The sequence below is a fragment of the Pongo abelii genome, chromosome 19 (assembly GCF_028885655.2).
Source record: "Pongo abelii isolate AG06213 chromosome 19, NHGRI_mPonAbe1-v2.0_pri, whole genome shotgun sequence".
Taxonomy (NCBI): domain Eukaryota; kingdom Metazoa; phylum Chordata; class Mammalia; order Primates; family Hominidae; genus Pongo; species Pongo abelii.
The window spans coordinates 71,121,624-71,138,538 of NC_072004.2; the positions used below are offsets into that span (position 1 = coordinate 71,121,624).

The 16,915-nt window shown below is 39.5% G+C and overlaps 1 long non-coding RNA gene across 1 annotated transcript; it reads right to left on the reverse strand.

Moving 5' to 3' along the window:
* Nucleotides 1-1,445: 1,445 nt before the first annotated feature.
* On the reverse strand, nucleotides 1,446-11,637 carry LOC129054965 (uncharacterized). The gene is made up of 2 exons (XR_008519635.2): nucleotides 11,466-11,637; nucleotides 1,446-1,736 (listed from the first exon to the last, which is right to left on the reverse strand). It is a non-coding gene; the product is annotated as an uncharacterized LOC129054965 (long non-coding RNA).
* Nucleotides 11,638-16,915: the final 5,278 nt, after the last annotated feature.

The following is a 16,915-nucleotide window of genomic DNA, read 5'->3' on the forward strand; positions in this document are numbered from 1 at the left end:
CACAAACCACAGCAAAAGTCAAACAATGGATATGATCCTCAGCGTATGTTCCCAACATTGGTCTCTTGTTCAAATTTCAGTGTCCTGATTGGCTAAGTCTGAGTGGTGGGAGGGGCTGCTATCTCCTCCTACTGCACACACTAGTACTGCATGCTCCCTTTCAGGGGCCTCTTCTGAGGAGACAGCAGCTACTTTCTATTTCATATGGTTTTTATTACTTAGTTGAAATGCTAACATGTTCGTGACCTTGGGGAAATGATTTAACACAGATATATGTGTATTTTAATAGTTTAGGTGAAAAGAACTGATTTCTGAGACAACTCTTGATAATCTTCTTTTTTTCTTTCAGGATCAAGTAATGTTAATTTTATGCCCTATATATTGCATCTTTTGCTAATACCAAACCTTTAATGGTTTAAAATGTGGGTCTAGGCCAGGCACAGTGGCTCACGCCTGTAATCCCAGCACTTTGGGAGGCCGAGGCAGGTGTATCACTTGAGGTCAGGAGTTCGAGACCAGCTTGGCCAACATGGCGAAACCTCATCTCTGCTAAAAATACAAAAAATCAGCTGGGCGTGGTGGCAGGTGCCTGTAAACCCAGCTACTTGGGAGGCTGAGGCAAAAGAATTGCTTGAACCCGGGAGGCGGAGGTTGCAGTGAGCCAAGATTGCACCATTGCACTACAGCCTGGGCGACAGAGCAAGACTCTTTCTCAAAAAAAAAAAAGGTCTATAGAATCTTCACATTTTAGAGCTGGAAAGGATCATGGAGATAATCTCCAATTTCCTCATTCTTAACAATAGTAAATGAAATTAAAAAATGGTGAGTGTGACTTGTCTGAGACCACATCTTAACCAAGGAGTGGTATTGTTTCTGTTTAATGTAGTCCTTATGATTGTGTTGGTGTTCAGCCTGTGTCAGAAGTAGAGCGAGGCCAGTAGAGTATATGAACCCTCAAGTCGGCATGTCAGTTGCCTTTTGGCCTAATCGAGGTCAGAAACATGTTGATGCCCTCAGAAGAGATTTTCCCTGAAGGTCCCTCCTTTCCTTATCCCTCCTGGGAAAGGACATGGAGATTTCTATCATAGGAAGAGAAAAAATGGCTGGAAAAGGACATCATCACATTCTTTCATAACACTCCCACCCAGAGATTCAGAATTCATTCCCTCCCCTGCCAAGCACCACTGCAAATAAATTGTTACTATTGGGAATATTTTGTGTCCTTGAGCTGCTTTAGGAAAAAAAAAATATTGAGAACCCCTGATAAGGAATTTGGAGCTTCAGATTGCTTTTGAGTGGGGCAGTGACTCAAGAAAAGCATTGCTTCAGGAAGATTAGCTTGTTGGAAGTATTCTAATTGGTTTGGGAGAGATGGAGCAAGGGAATCGGTTAGGAGAATGTTAATGTCTAGATGTGTCATCATAGACAGAGAAAAAATAAGCCGATTGAAAGAGTAATAATTATTATTTTATTATTGATTGGATATTGAGGTGGTCAAGACCAAGAAAGTGGCAGAATAGGAAAGCCAGGAGAAAGAGTGGTTTAGAAGTGCAGATACTGAATCGGAAATGATGGTTGTACATTCTCATGATCAGCCTTTTGCTTCAATTTCTTTAACATGTATTGGTGCAGGCTTCACAGAGCAGAAAACACTCCTGGATGCATATTATTAGCTGTTCAGAGCTTTCTGGACTTTCTTCCAATCCTTCTCTCTGTTCACTGCTGCCTGTTCACTGCTGCAGGTAAGGTAGGAGGAACGAGAATATCTCAGGTGGGATCCGGTAATAAAATAAGAGGAGATCTAGTTATCTGTGGCAACCTTATCTATTGGAACTACAGAAACAAGCTCACTTCTCTCCTGCTTGTCTCCTCATTAGATAAAAGGAAAGATTATGGGGGCAGTGGGTGGAAAGAGTAGTTAAGTTACAGGAGTTAACAGAGTTAAGTAACTATGATGATGAGCTCTTTCCCTGAAGAGCCAAGCCTGTGTGCCAAGGTGGGGCCGCTTTTGTTCTGTGTGAGAGAGGGTGTTTCCCCCATCTCTGGGGAGGAGTAGAGGAACCAGTACCTGCTGAGGTTTCCATCATTGTAGGTGGATCTTTGTTTTGCTGCCCTCTTCCTCTCTGCCACACCACTCTCCCACCCCCTGCCAGCTATCCTGTGTTCTCAAGTTGCTGCCTGGTACCCCAAAGCCACATTCCAGTTTAGTTTGTCCTCCTTTGACTTGCTCCATTTGTCTGTTTTCTCCTCTTTACCTACTGAGACTTCTCAGCCTGGCGTGGGAATAGATATTAGGAGGATAACCATCTGGTGAGTCTAATTCAGTCTAAGGTGTGACTTACTGACTGACTGCCAAAGGTGGCTAGGGTTGGAGAGGTATTCACTGAAGCTATTTACATTTTTTAAAAAAAACACACCTTTGGGAGGCCAAGGCGGGCGGATCACGAGGTCAAGAGATCGAGACCATCCTGGCCAACATGGTGAAACCCTGTCTCTACTAAAAGTAGTTCCAGCTACTTGGGAGGCTGAGGCAGGAGAATCACTTGAACCTAGGAGGTGGAGGTTGCAGTGAGCTGAGATTGTGCCATTGCACTCCAACCTGGCAACAGAGTGAGATTCTGTCTCAAACACACACACACACACACACACTCACACACATACCAAAAACAACACCTTTTATCTAAGTGGAATTTCAGGCACTGTGGTGGTAAAAATTTTAAAGAAAATATTTTTCTGTATTTTTCCAATTAATACAACTTGACTGTAAAATTAACTGTAGCAGGAAAATCACTTTGTTGTCTCTAGGCCTCTTTTCCTCACCTTCTGGAGGGAAGGGACAGTATCTTGGCTCTAATTATCCCATTTTTTATACAGTTCACTGAATATATATTATATGCCATATATTTTACTGGGGTTCTGAGGATGCAAGCATAAGTAAGATGTGGTCTTTACCTTCAAGGAAGTCATATCTTTTGGGTCAAAGGGTAGGAGACAAGGCACAAATAATTACAAAATAGGATGAGGAGTTTGAAAATACAGACTTATCTAAAGTATATGAAGCACCAGGAAAAAGAAACCAGTTTCCGGAGGACTTAATGAGATGTCTTTTGAATGATGTCTTAAAGAATGACTTAGAATTCGTTGTATGGGAAAAAAAAAATCTAGGCCGAGGGACCAGCAAGTATAAAGGAGACATAAACACACGACATATTTCAAGAACTGAGAAAAGTTTGGTTTAGCTGGGACATAAAGTTTATGTGAGTAAGTGCCAACAAATAAAACTGGAAAATAGGTTTGTGCTACATAAGAAAAGACCTTTAATGCCATTCTAAGGAATTTGGACTTGATCCCTTAGTCATGGAGTGGACCGTTGAAAGCTGCTAAATAGGGGAGGAACATGACCTTAATTTTTTGAAAGATAACTTTGTTGACAGTGTACTAGATGGATTGGAGGGAAACTGGACAAAGGGAGATGAGATGGGAGAATTTGCAAGAGTCTGGGGAGGGGAAGAAACAGTGAAAATTTCACGAAAGTGTCAGTGCAGTGGTAAGAATGGGAAGATGGTCATAGATACAGTGGCATTTGACTTGGCTGTTTGCAGGTTGATGATGGAGGGCATCTAAGATGACAAGACGTTTCTAGTTTTGAACTTCGGGGAATGCTATTGACTGATATGTGAATGCAAAGGGGGAGCAGTTTTTGTAGGAAAGATAACAAATTTAGGGAAAGGAAGATTGAGCCTGAGGTACCTATCAACATTCAGGTGTAGATATTCCATAGGCAGCTGCAGTGAGGGCCTGAGATTAGGAGAGAAATTGTGGCTAGATTTGGAAGTTACTGGCAAAGAGAAACCATGAACTACATGAGATTTCTCAGGGAGAATGAGTAGAGATGAGGAGCATGGATAAAACCTTGAGGAGCTGCAATATTTAATGAGAATATAAAAGGCTTGAGAGATAACATTGAAAGATAAAAGGGAGAACCAGGGGACAGAAGTTTCAAGAAAGCCAGTGGAGAGGAAAATTTTGAGAAGATGGGATGGCCAACAGTGTTAAAGATGTCAAGTATGACTAGAACTGCAACATTCCTTTACAATCTGGCTGTTTGTTCTGAAAAGATCCTAGAAGTACTGTTGTCTTTTGAGAACAGGGAATGAATTCTCTCAAAGCTACCAATTACAGTTAATACACATTCTCAGTCTTTATAGTTTAAGCATCATTTAATATGACCAATTTTGCAAATTAAAGGATCACTGAAATTGAAATAATTTAGGAGAGAGCTGAAGGCCAGAAATTACCTATATTGAGGTGATAGTTGAAGCCTTTAGAATAACTGGATTTTATAAAGGGGAGAGCAGAAGGTTAAGGCTGAATGGTGAGGAAACCCTCAGTTAGGCTTGGCACAGAGGAAAAGTACCCAGTGAAGGAAGTGAATAAGGAGTGATCTGGAAGTCTGGAAAAAAATTCAGGCAACCAAGCATGGATTATAGCATGTTATGATTCGCCTGGTAGAGTTTCCAGAAGGAGGTTCTTCCAGGTCTTGAGTTTCAAATTCTGCATAGAGACCAGAAAGAATGAGGACTAGAAATTAATGTGCATGATAGGGCCACAAGATCCTTGGAGATCTGGGTGCAAGAATGTACTGGACAATGTGGGGGCACAGAAGCCAGACTGTCTACCATTAGGGAAGGAAAGGGTGGCGATGGAATGAAGCCATCTGTGTCTTGCACTGCTGCAGCACACACAGTGAGTATAAAAGAAAAAAGAATGGTGTGGAGCTAAGCAAGGATGGAGTGAAGACAAGATGGTTGGGTGCAGAACATACTGGGAAACAGAAGCAAGTAGAATTTTATAGTGCTTTAGAGGTATTTCAGAAATGTTTCCTCTGGGAAATAAAGGAAAAGAGGGCCAGGCACGGTGGCTCATGCCTGTAATCCCAACACTTTCGGAGGCCGAGGCGGGCAGATCACTTGGGGTTGGGAGTTCAAGACCAGCCTGGCCAACATGGAGAAACCCCGTCTCTCATACAAAATTAGCCAGGCGTGGTGGCACATGCCTGTAATCCCAGCTACTTGGGAGGCTGAGGCAGGAGAATCGCTTGAACCTGGGAGGTGGAGGTTGCAGTGAGCCAAGATCACGCCGTTGCACTCCAGCCTGGGCAACAAGAACAAAATTCCATCTCAAAAAAAAAAAAAAAAAAAAAAAAGAGAGAGAGAAAGAGAACACTCAGGGAGCCAATAAGCCAGATAGCACAGGTAGGTACCTGGAAGGAGAGAGAAATCAGAAATAAGAGTGGTTCAAGACACAGTTCAAGAGGTCACATCAGTAATATAGGAAACCATCTGCTGGATGAGCCATTTAAACTGTATCATCAGGAACTTATCATCAAGAACAGGCATGTGGTATCATTAAAAATGACTGAAAAAATTCTACATTTTAGAAGCATCATTGTGGCGAATGTGCAGGAAAGTGAGTGCGCAGGAAAATGGCCTTGGACAGCTGGAAAGATATGTCCTTCATTGCCAGTAAACTGGCATTCTAATGTGCACATCAGCATTGTGTGAATACAGTCACTGTAAGTCTGTCATCAAGTGTCAGGTTACCTCTGGGCATGGTGAAGTCTAGTTTCTGGACCTGCAGGGCTATGAGGAACAGATTCTGCACTGTGGTAAGTTTTTTGAAGTAATTCAAATTTATGTTAAATTTGTATTTTAAAAAACCCTTTTGATAATCAGTCTAGTCTTGTGGGCAGCTTTTCATTTGCTTCATGATATATTCCTGTACCCTCCATGAGTGGTGTTAGGAAAAATGGCAGTAAGTATTACTTTTAACAGTTAATTGGTAAAATAATTTACTCACTGTATTCACTAAAGAGCTGATGATTACAAACAGAAAAATAGTTTTAGGAAATGTGGAGCTTAGAGAGAACAAACACAAGTCATTCTTGCTGCCACTCTCCTGTACTCATGTCAGACATTACTAATTGATAACACATCTTCCTGCTGAACCCAGACTGGCTGGAGAATTATTCTTAATAAAATTAATCCAGGAAGCCCACAACCAATTGCCTGAATTGACCCATGTGAATACAAACTCTGCCCTTTCTTTCTTTCTTTTTTTTTTTTTTTTTGAGATGGAGTCTCGCTCTGTCGCCCAGGCTGGAGTGCAGTGGTGCCATCTCAGCTCACTGTAACCTCCGCCTCCCGGGTTCAAGCAATTCTCCTGCCTCAGCCTCCCAAGTAGCTGGGACTACAGGCATGTGCCACCACGCCCAGCTAATTTTTGTATTTTTAGTAGAGACGGGGTTTCACCGTGTTAACCAGGATGGTCTCGATCTCCTGACCTCGTGATCTGCCCACCTCAACCTCCCAAAGTGCTGGGATTACAGGTGTGAGCCACTGCACCCGGCCCCAAAACTCTGCCCTTTCTAGTGTAAATGAGTTGCTAGGAATTCTGGTCATCAGAATTACAGAATTCAGCTGGAAAGAACCTAAAGTATGATTTATCTTTTGAGTTTAATGCCGTGGGGGAAGCTAAATATGCTCTTTGGCCAAAAGTCTGTGGATATTCTGACAGAAATAATACCAGACTGGATAAATAGACAAATTATCAGGATAGAATTATCTAGACCAATAATACATTCACTGTTATGGCTTCAACCAGAACAAAATTTGCAAAGGATATTAGAGGTCATTGTCAGGCTTCACCTTCCAGCATTGCCTGTTACAGGGTGTATGGTAAATTGCTTAATCTCTTTTAATCTTCGCGTGAGAAATAATATCCAATTCATAAATCTGAGAATACCAATTTAGATAACACATACAAAGTGTTCTTCTACAAAGTGTTCTACACAGTGGGTACTCATAGACATCTGTCCTTTCTTTCTTCTCTTGTTAAATATTCAACACTAAACGGAACCCCTTATCAGTTATCTCCAATCTCTATTAAAATATTTCTAGTGATGAGAAACTCATTGTCTCACGAAGCACTTCACCTTGCTTTGAAGTGCTCTAATTATTAAAAAGCTCATCTTTCTATTTAACTGAAATCTGCCACACAGAATATAGCTTTGCTGATGGAGAATCTTTTGGGTATTTGACAAGATTACTCTGTCTTTCCATCTTTTATTTTCCAGGTTATGGATCACCAGTTCATTCAACTGTTCCTTAGATGATGTGGTTTTCAATTCCATTATCATGTAGGTTGCCTTAACTTGGATCACTTCTAAATCCATAGGATTAATCTGAACTGTCTTTTTCTGTTTCTAGTATTAGCTTAGGGAATATTTTTTAAGGAATGCCTGCTAACTGTGTTTTATCCCATTGCACTTGATCACCAGCATAATGCTATTTCCAAAGATATAACAGAATTTATTGTTTTCATATTTAAATTTATAGAAACTATTTAAATTTAATAATTAATTATTAGTAACATATAACCCCCCCCAACTCCTTGGTTTCAGGGTTTGGTTTCAGGGTGGCTCAGGTGTCTTGAACACATTTGTAATGGAAACTTGATAAACTCCTATTTTGGGTTCACCCTCTTTTCTTGGGTGTGGGGCCAAAGTTTGTCACTTAGATTAACTAGTTGGCGTGCAAGCTATAATTATCTTCCTCCTCCAATTAAAATCACATTTCTGTATTGCCACATCTAGTTATTGCAAAATCTAGCAATACACCTTGGATTTTTATTTCCCTCTAAGCAGACTTTCCCTGACGATTCATATTTTTTCTTCTGGGTTGTTCAACTCTTAGGTATTGCTGTTGTCCCACTGCTGAGTAGGACATTGTTCCTAACAAAGATTGATCAGCGGGTAATTTACAATATTGTTGGTTTTGTTTTTCTGTGTTTCATTTGCTGTATTAGAATGATTAACACATTATTATATTATTATTTCTAGATTTGATTAATAGAATTTTGGGTGACTCATATACTCTAGCTATACCTATGTGACAGCATAATTGGATCCAAAATGAAAAATTCAATCAACGTAGGCTTTTATTTTAAATTGTGCCAAATGAAAGGCTTAATTAGCAATTTTCATTGGATTTTAGCTAATGCGTTTACCTGAATTTTTCAATCATGTGTTATGGATGTATAAACCTAATGTGATATTTCTAAACATCATTTCAACCTACATATATTTGGCATGCCCACATTTTCTGCCAGATGCTGCATTAAGTACTGGGGACTTATTTCTGGATGGCCAATAATACCTGGCCCAGCCTTTGAGGAGGAATAAGATACAAAAATTTGTCTTCTAAAAAGGAAATGCAGACTACCTGGGTCAAGGAACTTAGGGTTCTTAGCTGGTGCAATGATTACTTAGTTTTATGGGAAAACACTCCAGAGGACATGCTCTTTGGTCCTATTCTTTCCAATCCACTTCCATTTAATACCATATATTGAAATTTTATGTACTCCTCAAGGCTCTGCTCAGATGCCTTTCTGCTGTAAAGAGTGGTCCTCATATCCCAGCCCTTTATATTACCTCCCTTTTCTAAACTTCCATGGCAGGTCACTTTATACTTGGCAAGGCAAGGTTATTTGCATACCTGACTAGTCCACTCCCATTTGCTTCCATAGTGACCAGTAAATATTAGATTGATTGAGAGAAAAGTGTATTTTACTTATTTATTTTTAATTTTTATTCCTAACTGCTAGACCACCAAAGAGAGAGAGAACAGTGTTTTTTAGATAGAACACCTCGTTATTAAGGGAGAACAAGTTGTATTTTGATCTAGATTGGCAGGAGTATTACATTTTCAGACTGAATATTTTCATGCAAAGCCAGTGTTCCATCAGTCATTTTAAGAGAACTCAGTTTTGTATCTACAGTTAGGCGATTGCCTACATACAAAGCACACTTTAATGATGAATTAGAGGATTCCAAGGCTGCCTTTAATATCCACAGATATATTTTTTTCTTATAAATACTACATGGAAACCAAGTTGCTCTATGTTTTGAAAGCAACTTCTAGTACTCTTTAGATGTATGGGAAAAAGTCCTCAGGTTAATTTCCTTAAGAAAAAGCGTCACGAATTAAAAGACTGCTTGTTGAAACTGAAGATCACTTTCTACTGAGTCACCAGATATTGAGCAATATGATTTATATCAATATGCCTTGTGAAATTGTCAAGTTAAAGATTGTACATATTAGATAAGAAAATTTTATGTCCCCATAGAGTGACAGATATCTTGAGGGTTTTCTGGAAATATTAATTGAATTCAACAAATATCTCAGTAAGATGCAAACAACTTCTTGATAGATTTTTTAGTCTCAAACAGCCAGCTTAATTCCTTTATTAAGATTTAAGGAGAAGGAAGTAAGTGGAATTCAGTTTCATATGACGCAAGCATATTTTAAATAGAGTAACCAAAACAAATAGATTCAAATGGAATCTATGCAAACCATCCTCTTTGCTTCATTTGTGATGGACACTCCTTAGCTGCTGTGCCTTAATAAGGTAGGGTTTGTTCGTTCGATCTTTCCAAAGATAAGTGTTGGAAAATTTAGAGTTAATAAATCAATGGATGAAAATTCAATGAATATTTCAAGAAAATAATAGAAGAAATATATCGCCACCATTTAATGTTTGTGAAACCAATGTTTATTGAGTGCTTTTAATGGTACCTAGAGAGTAATACAGGTGGCCCAGCACAGTGGCTCATGCCTGTAATCCAAGAACTTTGGGAGGTGGAGGCGGACAGATCACTTGAGCCCAGGAGAGTAATACAGGCATTATTCCAGCTTTTATTGAGTGAATATTCTAGCATTTGTACGTAATTCTGTGCACATATATTCAACCAGTATTGATTGTCTCCTATGCAGTAGGGTATATGTGCTGTTTTATGCACTGTGCTAGATGCCAGGGCTACAGTGGAGGGCAAAACAGACATGGCCCCTGCCCTTAGAGCGAATGCAGTGGTAGAGCCAGACATTATTTCAATATTCATACAAATAAATGTATAATTGCAAATTGTGCTAAGAGCTGTGAAGGATAACTACAGTATAGTATGAGAGGGTAGAATAGGAGAACCTGACTTGGTTAATGAGGGGCATTTGAGTTAGGACCTAACTGGTGACTAGGATTGTTAACTAGGCCAAAATGGGGGAGGAGGCTCATTCTAGGTAAAGAGGGAAAGTTTGTGAGAAGCTGCCAGAGTGGGAAGGAGCATGGCATTAGAATTTACTTGACTGTAGTGTTGCTGTCACTCAGTATATGTATATCAAAACCTTATATACTGCATAGGCCAGGATACGTATAGGTATCTGTTGAATGAATGAATAAATAAATCTAGGGATTCAGGAGACTTGGAGCTTGACCTAGTTAAAAAGCTACATTTGAAGGATTTTTAGACCAACATTGATAGAGGAATAATTTTTCTTGGATTGTTTAGTTAAAGTTCAATTTGACGGAAAGGTAAAAGTCAGTTAAAATAATGCTTTATTATTTGATGATTTTTTTCTGACAAAATGAAACATAAATTAAATGACCCATAGTGATCCTAAATAGATTTTTAGTTCAGAGATAAATTATCATAAAGACATAAGATGTTTGGATATATGTGTATAGCAAGTGTTTTATGATACATATTCTACATGGTGGGAATGTAGTTTTATATGATTAAGTTTTCAGAGTGCCAATGCTTTGGAAAGTGCAGCTAAAAAGTCTCCCTGTGGACAAATTGGCAAATAATTGTGTAACCTGCTACTTCAGCTTTGTGTCTTTGGTGTTATAATATTATATTGTCCTTTAGCTCCTCAGAAATGATCTCCTCTGTCATGCAACTGTTACCTGTGTACCCTGGAGGTGACAGATAATCATGATAATGATGACTAAAACTTTCATCAGGTTCTCCTCCCTACTGAGACCTTCCTTTCCCTTGAGCAGTTCTTGTCTTCCCACTGGCCAGCGTTCAGTTCTATCTCCTTCAGCTCTGCAAGCTGTAAAAACACCTTCCAGAGTCACACAGGGGAACTGAGTAAAATTCTCCTAACTTCACATCACCCGAAGGACTTTTTCTTACCCCCAGCCTCTGAGTAATAACACTGAGAAGGACTTCATTGTTGTGCTTTCCTATAACACCACTGCTGGATTCTGATTAGCCTGGATCTAATTCTGCAGTACTAATTTTTGTTCCAGGATTATCTCTACTGGATGCTGATTATATATATTTGTATTTTTTAAATGATAAACATTTATTTTATTATTTATCAGCCTACTCAGTCATATATTAGATAGGCTAGGGAAGTTTAACATTAAAATTATCATCCAGAATCAGCACATAAGGCTGTCTAAAATGGGTATCCAGTGAAAACACCATAAAGCACCTTGGGAGGTACTTTTTATCCAATGTAAAATGTAATATACAATGTAAAAACTGTATGAAACTTTATCATGTATTTGCCTTTAGTTCATAAAAACTGAGGTTATTTTCAGTCGACTATGTAGAGACTTACGTATAGTTGGTGCTAAATAAAAGCTTGTTGAAGGAATTGAAGCCATCCTCACAGAATTAAGAATTCTGGACAGAAACGTAGTTATAATTAAGCTTTAACCAGGCTGCACCTTGACCCACTTCCTCGTAACTAAAAATCACATAACCTTAGATTCTGACCATTTGCATCCCCATTGTTCCTGTAGATAGAAATTCTAATGTTAGAATCATGAGGCTTTTGTTTAAGAATTGCTTAAACGGATCCTGAATTACTGTGGAACTGCTAACGCCAACCAATTTAAAGACTCCCACAGACAAACCAAATGAGCATGAGAGTAGTTTCTTTCTCTCCCTGTCCCGGGAATTCACCCTGTACTCTTCAACTAATCAAAAATCTCTATGCTTTGGCTCACTCCAAAACCCTTAAAAACCCTAGCCCCAGAGTCCTCGGGAAGATGGATTTGGGGTTTTCTCTTTTCTCCTCATTTGGTGGCCTTACCATTAAACCTCTGTCTCTGTTGCAACCTGGTGCCTCTGGATATTGACTTGCTGTGAACATCCAGGCAATGAACCTATTACAGCTACAGAATGAATACACAAATAAATGCCTATGTGATACCCCACTTGTATACATAAATATGCCAGCGGAGAAAACCAAACACCACATGTTCTCACTCATAAATGGAAGTTGAACAATGAAAACACATGGACACAGGGAGGGGAGCATCACCCACCGGGGCCTGTCGGGGAGTGAGGGACTGGGGGAGGGATAACATTAAGGATAAATACCTAATGTAGATGATGTGTTGATGGGTGCCGCAAACCACCATGGCACGTGTATGCCTATGTTACAAATCTGCACGTTCTGCATATGTATCTCAGAACTTAAAGTATAATAATAAAAAATAAAAATTACACTTCAACTTTTCAAAAAAGTTATACTTGTTGCTCTGTTTATTTGAAATGTGAAATTGCAGCCTTATGTGATTTCTTTAAAATCCCATGTTACTTGCAAATAAATGAAATATTTCAAAATGAGTACACTTAGCAGAAACTTAGTAGTGTATATATAACTTCAGGAGATCAATAAGTGCAAGTCAGTAACTAAAATGACCGTATTCTGACCAACCAAGGTCATAGCGTCCTGTGTTTACGGTATTTTTAAAGATTTCAAAATGCCGGGCTAATGTGATTATATGTGATATTATTGTTGTCTTTCTGTACAAAGTGAGTCATCTCAAGTTGAGTAACTTGTTCTGAGTAAGATAATGACTCACTGAGAAAGCCTGAAATACCATCTAAATGGCTTCTGTTAGAGCCACTGCTGTCTGTGGACTGTTTCATCAGTGTGGTTTATTTAGAGGTCTGCTTCTAAATTGCGTATTTGTTCCATCATTTTGAAGAAGAGTTGCATTTCATTAAGAATATGTACATAGTGAAACAACAATGACATCTTTTAGCAACTAGAATTCACAATGAATTTAATTCTAAAGAAGAGTAGTATGCAGAATTTTTTTCCTGAAAAGCTTGATGCTCATATTTTTACAGTCTATAAAGTTAAAATATCTATTCTGAGTTTTGCAAACAATTTATTGCATGTGTGTAAAGCATTGCATTTATTTATAATTATGCTATATTATGCTAATTTAAGAAATAAACCCTAAAATCGTGCATGACAATTCCCAAGAATGCTAAGCTTTTTTTGAGACGGAGTCTCACTCTGTCGCCCAGGCTGGAGCGCAGTGGTGCGATCTCAGCTCACTGCAAGCTCCGCCTCCCGGGTTCACGCCATTTTCCTGCCTCAGCCTCCCGAGTAGCTGGGACTACAGGCGCCTGCCGCCACGCCCAGATAATTTTTTGTGTTTTTAGTAGAGACAGGGTTTCACTGTGTTAGCCAGGATGGTCTCGATCTCCTGACCTCGTGATCTGCCCGCTTCGTCCTCCCAAAGTGCTGGGATTACAGGCGTGAGCCACAGCGCCCGGGCCCAGTTTTTCTTAATTTATTTTATATACTCTGTATTTGGTTGTAGAATCCTCCCCTTCAATTTGAGCAGCTACATTAATATAAGCATTTTAGACAGGCACCGTGGTTTGCACCTGTCATCAGGCATCTGACATTTGACTAAAATGGCAGGAGTCTGAGGTGGGAGGATCACTTGAGCCCAGGAATTTGAGGGTGCAGTGAGCTATGAGCACACCACTGCACTAGAGCCTGGGTGACAGAGAGCGACCCTGTCTCTGAAGAAAGCATATCTTATAGTTTTGAAGTGCTTTATGGCTTGTTAAGCTCCTTCACAGAAATTGGCTTGTTTGATGCTCACAGCTTGTGATAGAGGGAAGATAAATATTATTCCCCCCTCCCCATATGTTGGGTGAGAAAAGTGCACATTTTCTTTACAAAACTGGAATAATTTAGGATTATGTATGAAGGGAAGAAAAAGAATAAATATGTCTGGGGGAAATATGTAAACCAGTTCATTTCTTTAGTTGTAGAGAGACTTTGTTTTTTTTCTTTGCATAGTAATAGCAGTTAATATTTAGTGCTTACTATATGCCATGTGTGAATTGACCCATAGAATTCTCATAATTAGGGCATGAAGCAGGTATCCTTTTTTGCCTTGATTTTAGGGAGCAGAGAACTATGGAACAGAGAGGTAAGTAAAACCATTAGAAAGTGCCAGAGCTGGGACCCAAACTCAGGCCTTTGAACTGTGCTTTTAACCTCTATGCTCAGTGGTGTACTGGTGTAAAACAGTTTTCTGGGAAATGCATTTTAAAAGCCCAAGTTCCATTTGTGTAAATACTCCCATCATGGCCAATTTCAAGCTGCCCATGGTTTAATAGCCAGCTTGGAAAATTCCTGAATATTTACTGATCAGTGGTTAAGAGCCAGCTTGCCCTAGGACACCTCTGCACCATCCTACATGGCCTCTCTGCGCCTGTGGACAATATCATCTGAAGAAAGAATATTCAATTATTATTTTAAAATTGACTATTGAGTTAATATTTACTTACAATGAAATATATTCATTTTAAATGTGCAGTTTGAAGAGGCTTGCTAAATGGACCCATCACCACAGTCAAGATACAGAACACTTCCATCAGTCCCAAAGGTTCTCAGGTGCCCCTTCCAGGTTAACCAGTTAAACTCTCACTCCTCCCACACCTTTCAGTTCAGATGACCACTGAGCTTATTTCTGTCACTATAGATGAGATTTTATCTTTCTGAAAGTTTCATATAAATGGAATCATACAGTATGTATTCTTTTGTGTCTGGTTTCTTTAGCTCAGCACAATCCTGGATTCAGTTCCAAGATTTAAGAAACATTTACTACCCCATAAAAAATCATTTACTCAGCTATATGATTAAGAATTTCATTTTCATTTGATATTTGAGTATATTTTTAAAGCCTGAGTAGTTATTGATTGGCTGGTTTTCTTAACTCTAAATAATTGCTAACTTTCTTTTTCACTTTATGCCTTATAGAACTGCCTCCTTACTGGTGAACTTTTTGGAAACTAATTATTAGTTAAATAAGACAATTTTAATTTGCTAAGTCGATCATTGTAAAAGGTTTGCTTTTTTTCTTCTTTCTTGTTTTAAAAGATAAACCTTCTAATATCAGCACATCTCAAGTCGCTTGAACACACAGGCTTAGCTTATTTTTATTTTATTTTTTGAGACGGAATCTTGCTCTGTCTCAGTGGTCTGATCTTGGCTTACTGCAACCTCCGCCTCCTGGGTTCAAGCTATTCTCCTGCCTCAGCCTCCCTAGTAGCTGGGACTACAAGCGCACGCCACCACTCCTGGCTAATTTTTGTATTTTTAGTAGAGATAGGGTTTCGCCATGTTAGCCAGGCTGGTCTCGAACTCCTGACCTCAAGTGACCCACCTGCCTTGGCCTCCCGAAGTGCTGGGATTACAGGCGTGAGCCACCGCGCCCAGCCAGGGTTAGTTTATTTTAAAGTTCATTTCTTGAGACTCCAGAAGATGGCACTCTTACAAAGCCTAAAGAAATAAAGCTTTGGCTTTGTTTTTCTAGGTGGTTCCTTCCTGCTGTGACCCATTTGCCAAGCCATTTGTTTGGGAGAATAACATTTTTTTTTTTTCTGATTATCAGAGTCATATATGCTGTTTGTTAAAACATTTTAATAAAGGTATTCTTCAAACCCCTTGCTAATCCCCAAGAGATAACTACTATAACAGTTCAGTGTATATACAGTATTTTCCAGACCTTCCACTAGCTTATACATACAACATATGCACATCAAAGTAAAAATTTAAATTTGTAAAATTTTAGATTTTAGGATAATCATAAACAATGTTCTTGTCTTTTGCTATAGGATTCTTTATTCAGTTTTTTTTTTCTTAGGAGTTCTTTTCCTTAAAGACAGACCTTCCACTTCCGCAATTCATTACTTGCCGAGTCCAAAGGGACCTCTCACATCTGTGTTGAATTAGGGCTTGTGGCCTAGTGAATGAGGGCTAGACTTTCATGACAAGGATGCTGCTATGGTCTGAAACTTTTTGTCCCCCCTATATTTATATGTTGAGACCTAATCACCAATGACCCAGTATTAGGAGGTGGGGTTTTCAAGAGTGGATTAGGTCATGAGGGTGGAGCCCTGGCGAAGGGGATTATTGTCCTTATAAATGAGGCCCCGGGGCGTTGCTTTGTCCCTTCTGCCATGTGAGGATATATCGAGAAGCTGTGTATGATCCAGAAAGTGGGTCTTTATCAGACACTGAAGCTGCCTCCAGAACTGTGAGAAATAAGTTTCTCTCATTTTTAAGCCACCCAGTCCGAGGTATTTTGTTCTAGCCGCCCGAAGGGACTGATAGATGCCGTGCTAGTTGCATTTCTTGTCAGTGAGAACAGGGCAAAGTGAAGTTACATAATAAGAAATGTAATGCTTCCTTTGCCAGGTGAAGACTTATAGGATATTTTGGCCGAGATAGTATCAGAAAAGGACTATTATTTGAGTCTTGCTGGCTGTGCCATGAAATCCTAGCCATTGGAGCTTCAGTGGGAAATTTTGTGAAATCACGAATTTTTTTTCAGATAGTTTTTTCCCCCATGATATAACCTTGCTGGTAGCTGACTTTCCCGAGACCGTACAGTCCAGGAGACCAAGGAAGAACTGAAAGGCTTTTGTGACCTATCTTTGGAGGTCATATACTATCACTTCTTCAATAAATCTGCTCCTCATTCATTGTGGGAAGGAACTACACAAGGGAATGAAGACCAGGAGGCAGGGATCACTGGAGCCAACCTGGAGGCTGCCACAAGTCACCAATGTGTAGATGGTATTTAAAACCATGGGATTGGCCAGGTGCAGTGGCTCACGCCTGTAATCCCAGCACTTTGGGAGGCCGAGGGTGGGCAGATCATGAGTTCAAGAGATGGAGACCATCCTGGCCAACATGGCAAAACCCTGTCTCTATCAAAACTACAAAAATTAGCTGGGTGT